This window comes from Lactuca sativa, chromosome 5 (assembly GCF_002870075.4).
Source record: "Lactuca sativa cultivar Salinas chromosome 5, Lsat_Salinas_v11, whole genome shotgun sequence".
NCBI lineage: Eukaryota > Viridiplantae > Streptophyta > Magnoliopsida > Asterales > Asteraceae > Lactuca > Lactuca sativa.
In genome coordinates, this window is record NC_056627.2 from 170348601 (window position 1) to 170355869 (window position 7269).

The following is a 7269-nucleotide window of genomic DNA, read 5'->3' on the forward strand; positions in this document are numbered from 1 at the left end:
GGGGGTAACTGAACTCAAACCGAGGATTTGAGGAAACTTTTCAAATAAAGGCATAAACTTTTGTAAATGGTTTTGTGGTAAGCAAGAAAGAAGCAGTGTGTACGATCAGTCAGCGCCCGAACGGTAAAGATCCCCAAAATACCTTACAATATTATATGATATGAATTGTTATGCATGCTAGAAGACTAGGTATTCATGATAGGACTAGAGTGGCCTGATTTGTGATGCCTTAGTCTAGGGAAGTTGCCTATATGAGATGCTTTGCTAGTATGCGGGTAGATAGAGCGTATCAGAAGTAGAGTACTCACTATCTGGAGTTTGGGGAGGAGGACTTGGGATGAACATTGATGCGGTGTGGTCGGTAGTATTGGGCCCGTACTACCGAGGACACCGGGTCAGTGGGAGGCCCAAGTAAGAATCCCTGGATATCTGGGACTGAGTAGGGTTGCGTGTCGGGTGCGATTATACTCGGTAGGATCTCTGATAGTTTTTTGTTGTATTTCAGAGATATCATGGTTAGACCGCGACACGGGGCAAGTTCGAGCGGTATGAGTGACGAAGATATTCGTCAGATGATCCACGAGGAGGTGGCGGCGGCGATCCGGGCTGAGATCCCGGAGATGTTTGGGTCTATCAAGACCACCCTGATGGAGACGTTCGACGAGCGGTACGCCGCATTGACTGAGGCTGCAACCGCTGCAGCTACCGCAGCTGTGGCCGCTGCTAGGCCACAGGGGGGTGATTCATTGCTGTTCCGAGAGTTCAGCAACACGAAGCCACCAGAGTTCGATGGGACGCAGGATCCGATTGCTGCGATGAGGTGGATCGCAGATATAGAGGGGTGCTTCTATACTTGTTCATGCCCGGAGCACCTGAGGGTACGGTTCGCTTTGAACCAGCTCCGTCTGGGAGCGAAAGACTGGTGGAAGTTCGTGACAGCGAATTTCACTTTGGCAGAGACTACAGCGGTGACATGGGAGGGATTTACTGCCATGTTCAGGGATGAGTACGTTCCCCCGGTGGAGAGGGAACGATTGGTGCAGGAGTTCTTAACCCTCAAGCAGGGTACCGATTCTGTTGCGGTGATTACACGGAAGTTTCATGAGAGGGCGATGTTTTGCCCTGAGCTGGTGTCCTCAGAGCAGGCTCGGATGAGCCGATACTTGGGTGTCTTGAGGAGGGATATTCGGGAGTTTGTGTCAAACTCCACTTACCACACTTTTGCTGAGCTTCAGGCGAATGCCAGGAAGCGCGAGATCGAGTTGGAAACTCAGGCTAGGGAGGAGGCCGAGTCTCAGCGGGTGGATCGGCGACCGGCTCAGTTCCAGCCGGCAGCCAAGCGGACCAAGTCCGCTGATTCGAGGACAGGAGGTTCGAAGGGTCGCACTTGCGGGAAGTGCGGCAAGAGTCATGATGGAGCATGTCGATCTGGTGCTTGCTACAAGTGTGGCAAGGAGGGGCACATTGCTAGGGAGTGCCCCAAGGGATTTTCGGTTTGCTTTCATTGCAACCAGACTGGCCATAGGAAGGCCGAGTGCCCTCAGCTTCTTCAGGGATCTGCACCTGCTGCCGGAGTTACTGCGACTCGACCGGTGAAGGCCGAGGCCCCGAGGGCTCGGGGAAGAGCCTTTCAGCTGACAGCGGAAGAGGTCCGCGCTGCGCCCGATGTTGTGGCAGGTATGTCGTAATTCATGTAATTATTTTAATGTCGATATGTTATGCTTATGTTGTTATGCGCGTAGGTACTTTCCTTGTGAACTCTGTGCCTGCCTTAGTGTTATTTGACTCGGGTGCGAGTAGGTCCTTTGTGTCCTTGGCCTTTAGTCAGCATATTGGCGTTAGTCGTGAGTCGTTGAGTCGACCTTTGAGAGTCTCTATAGCCGACGAGAAGGTGATTTGTGCTACGGAGGTTCTTCGGGGATGTGTACTAGAGATTTTCGGGGTTGGATTCCAGATTGACCTGATTCCTATCGCGATGGGGGATGTCTGTGTCATCGTGGGCATGGACTGGTTGAGCCGGTTCGGCGCTGTCATCGACTGTGAGCGTCAGTTGGTGACTATACGAGACCCAAGTGGGGGAGTTCTTTCGGTATACGGCGAGGGTACCCGTTCGGGATCAGCTTTTTGTTCGGCCGCTAGGGCGAGGCAGTGTCTACGTCAGGGCTGTAAGGGTTTCGTGGCGTATGTGATGGATACGCGGGAGGTTTCTGAGAAACCGAAGTCAGTTGAGGAAGTTCCGGTGGTGCGCGAGTTTTCAGATGTCTTTCCCGAGGAGTTGCCGGGAGTACCGCCTGTGAGGCAAGTAGAGTTTAGTATCGATCTGGTTCCGGGGGCAGCGCCTATTGCCAAGGTGCCCTATCGTCTTGCACCTCCAGAGATGAAAGAGTTGTCCTCGCAACTCCAGGAGTTGCTGGGAAAGGGATTCATTCGGCCGAGCAGCTCGCCATGGGGAGCACCTATTCTGTTCGTCAAAAAGAAGGATGGTTCACACCGGATGTGCATTGATTACCGGGAGTTGAACAAGCTAACGGTCAAGAACCGTTACCCGTTGCCGAGGATCGATGATTTATTCGACCAGTTGCAGGGAGCATCTTGGTTTTCCAAGATCGATCTGAGGTCAGGATACCATCAGGTGAGAGTACGGGATGAAGACGTCCAGAAGACAGCGTTTAGGACGCGATATGGACATTATGAGTTTGTGGTGATGCCTTTTGGACTCACCAATGCCCCGGCTGTGTTCATGGATCTCATGAACAGGGTATGCAGGCCGATGTTGGATCGGTCGGTGATCGTATTTATCGACGACATTCTGGTGTATTCGAGATCGAGAGAGCAGCATGAGGAGCATTTGAGGGAGGTCCTTGAGGTATTGAGGTCGGAGAAACTTTATGCAAAGTTCTCCAAATGTGACTTCTGGTTGCGGGAGGTCCAGTTTCTAGGACATGTGGTTAATCAGAAAGGGATATTGGTCGATCCGGCCAAGGTTGAGGCGGTGATGAGTTGGGAGGTGCCGAAGTCACCCTCTGAGATCAGAAGTTTCCTTGGGTTGGCAGGGTATTATCGGAGATTTATCAAGGATTTCTCCAAGATCGCAGTGCCACTCACCAGATTGACCCGGAAGGGTGTTACGTTCTCATGGGGGCCCGAACAGCAGACCTCCTTTGAGACACTTCGCCAAAGATTGTGCGAAGCCCCGGTATTAGCTCTTCCAGAAGGGATGGAAGATTTCGTGGTATATTGTGACGCATCGATTTTGGGATTGGGTGCAGTGTTAATGCAGAGGGGTCATGTGATAGCTTATGCGTCGAGGCAGCTGAAGCCTCATGAGGCGAGATATCCCACGCATGATTTAGAGTTGGGGGCAGTGGTGTTCGCTCTCAAGATTTGGCGTCACTACTTGTATGGGGTTCGATGTACGATATACACGGACCATAAGAGTTTGAAGTACTTGATGGATCAACCCAACCTAAATATGCGACAGAGGAGGTGGTTGGATGTGGTCAAGGATTATGATTGTGAGATCATGTACCACCCAGGCAAGGCTAATGTGGTAGCCGATGCATTGAGTCGCAGGGCGGAGAGCACTCAATTGCGAGACGTATGCTTGAGACTGACTGTGATGACTCCAGTATTGGACGCCATTCGTGGGGCCCAGGCGGAGGCCGTACGACCAGAAATGCAGAAGAAAGAGCGGGTTGTGGGGTTAATCTCAGAGTTTGTCAAGGATAGTCGAGGCCTTATGACGTTTCAGGGTCGGATTTGGGTACCGTTCGTAGGCGGTACGCGTACTACCTTGATGGAAGAGGCTCATAGATCGAAATTCTCGATCCATCCTGGTGCTACAAAGATGTATTTGGATTTAAAGAAGGAATATTGGTGGCCCTGTATGAAAAGGGACGTGGCATGGTTCGTTGAGAGGTGCTTGACCTGCCGTAGGGTTAAGGCTGAGCACCAGAGACCGCATGGCAAGTTACAGCCATTGGAGATCCCCGAGTGGAAGTGGGAACAGATTACTATGGATTTTATCACCAAATTGCCGAGGACTGCTAGGGGAGTTGACGCAATTTGGGTGATCGTGGATAGGTTGACAAAGAGTGCACACTTCCTTGCCATCAGTGAGAGTTCTTCGGCGGAGAAATTGGCGGAGATATACGTGAGAGAGGTGGTATCTCGGCACGGGGTGCCGATCTCGATTGTGTCAGACCGTGATGTGCGCTTTACTTCCAGATTCTGGAAGAAATTTCATGAGGAGCTGGGTACTAAATTGCATTTTAGTACCGCATACCATCCCCAGACAGACGGTCAGAGCGAGCGGACAATTCAGACACTGGAGGACATGCTCCGAGCGTGTGTGTTAGACTTCGGGGGTAGTTGGGATGCGTATTTACCATTGGCAGAGTTTTCCTACAACAACAGCCATCATTCGAGCATTGGTGTGCCGCCTTTCGAGCTGTTGTATGGTAGGAGGTGTCGGACTCCCATCTGCTGGGGAGAGGTGGGACAGAGAGTGATGGGCAGCACGGAGATCATACTCCAGACGACAGAGCAGATTCAACAAGTGAGACAAAGATTATTGACTGCCCAGAGCCGACAGAAGAGCTATGCAGACAGGCGCCGATCCGAGCTTGAATTTCAAGTCGGCGACTTCGTTCTCCTGAAGGTCTCTCCTTGGAAAGGAGTGATTCGGTTCAGGAAGAGAGGCAAGTTGGGGCCCCGGTATATTGGGCCATTTCGTGTGGTTGCAAGGATAGGTCGGGTAGCCTATCGGTTGGAGTTGCCAGTGGAGTTGGGTCAGATCCATGACACTTTTCATGTGTCGCAGTTGAGAAAGTGCATAGCCGATGAGTCGGCAGTGGTTCCATTGGAGGATATTCAGGTGGATGCGAGCCTGAATTACGCGGAGAGACCAGTGGCTATCAGGGATCGGAAGATCAAGGTTCTGAGGAACAAGGAGGTACCTCTGGTGTTGGTTCAATGGCAACACCGTAAGGGATCAGAAATGACTTGGGAACCGGAGCGCGAAATGCGGGAGCAGCATCCGAAACTATTTGCAGAATGAGACTTCGAGGGCGAAGTCTAATCCAAGTGGGGGAGAATTGTAACAGCCCGGAATCCCAGGTATTATTAAAATTATGTTTTTGGGGTGATTTAAGAGGGGACTCGGCGAGTTGGAGCCTAGACTCGCCGAGTAGGATCGCGGACTTGGTCGCGGGTTCGCGACTGGACTCGACGAGTCCAGATATGGACTCGGCGAGTCGACGCTGTTCAGCAGAAACCCTAACCGTTCAGTTTGGATCGTATTTAACGCCTCTTAGGCCGTCATTTTCAGTCTTTTGATCAATTGAGAGGAACCCTAATCGCTGTGGACGCCTAGAGCAAGGGAGAAAGCTTTGGAACTTGGAAGAATTGGTTAGGCAAGAAGAAGAGGGATTTGGCTAAAGGAATATCAAGGAGGATTGAGTCCTGAGATTTGGGGGACACAGAGAGTGCGTTTCCAGGTAATACTCGGATCAAATCTGTTATTTTGATGTATTTATGAAATTAGGGTTTATAGAACCCATTTAGTGATTTGATGAAGTAATGCCTTGTTATCCAACGATTATAGTCTTGTATTAGGACCTTTAGAGGTCCAGAAGGTCCCATGCATGTGTACTTTGGGACGAGACCTATCTCAGGAAGCAGTTACTCGTCTGCATGGCATGGACTCGCCGAGTTGTTCTTCAGACTCGGCGAGTAGCTTGAAGATTTGCTGGGACTCGCCGAGTTGTTCATCAGACTCGGCGAGTGGAGTCGGGGTGGCCCCGCGATTCTTCCACGAGGACCTCGTCGAGTCATGAGGGATACTCGACGAGTAGAAAGGGAATATTCAGAATTTTGTGAGGACGACTAGACTCGTCGAGTCGCCATGGTACTTGCCGAGTCCAGTCGAGTTGACCGTTGACCGTTGACCAGAGTTGACCTAAGTCTGACTTCTTAGGGATAGTCACACTTAGATGATATGAGTGTTAATGAGTTATATAATGTTATAGGAGGGTTGTAGCTCGTTGGTTTGTGCGCGAGTGATTTCAGGAGTTGCTAGCTTTCAGCACTTACGAGGTGAGTCTTCTCACTATACTGTACCCGGAAGGGTTTGACTGTGTGACCGGAAGGTCGGATATGATATGTGTTATGTATGCTATATGTGGTATGTTATATGTTATATGTGCTATGTATTATGGGCCGGAAGGCGATATGATGTGTGATGGACCGGAAGGTCGGCGTGGGTAAGGCCGGAAGGTTTACCCAGCAGGGACGGAAGTCCCCTGAGACACATGGACCGGAGGATGTGTGATGGACCGGAAGGTCGGCGTGGGTAAGGCCGGAAGGTTTACCCAGCAGGGACGGAAGTCCCCTGAGACACATGGACCGGAAGGTCGGGCCTGGAAAGGCGTATGTGCGTAAGTTGTATATTGGGGAACTCACTAAGCATTTATGCTTACAGTTGTTATGTATGTATGTGTTTCAGGTACTAGCGAGGACCGTGGGAAGGCGCCGGCATGATCGATACACACTGAAGAATGTTTCATGATCTTGGGAGTTTGAATAATTGTATTGACCGAATGATTAAACTGTTTATGTCTTGTTTTAATGGAAAATAATTATGTTTTTTTTAAAATGAAAAATTTGGTTGAAAATTTGAGTTGTTACAACCTGCAAGGCGTCAGTGCGAGACCTCTCAAAGTTGTGGTCATCGGTCAGATGATGAAAAAGAACTTGTTGACTCCGTAGTTAGCACGGGTCTCCATGACTTAGTCGAAGTTCGCTCTTCCCTACTCAGCATTGCAAGAAATACGTCGCACCAAGATAGGAAGGACTCTATCTGTTGAGCCTCCCTCATTTAAGTTATAGTAACTACGGTCTCCGTGGTAGGGAGGTGCTTGTCCCTGCTCGTGGTTCCACCTGCCCAAGTTCATTGCCCATAGAGGCGTTGGGCCTTGAAAAGTCGGATGAGGGTTAGGATTTTCAACAACTTGGGGTGGACTGTAGACCTATGGTTCTGAGTCTGAGTCTTGCTGTACTTCGTTCTCGTCCTCATCATTAGAACTCTCTTCAGGGTCTTCTTCTGCTGGGACCACTAGGTCCTCGTCTTCAGGTTCAACTTCGAGCCATTCTCCGACTACTTGATCAGGAAAGTACAGGTCGCTAGGGAGATGGAATCCAGTCATGTTGTCTAAACGATAAAAGGGATGTAAGAATCATATAATAGACGTACTTCTTAAGATAATTATC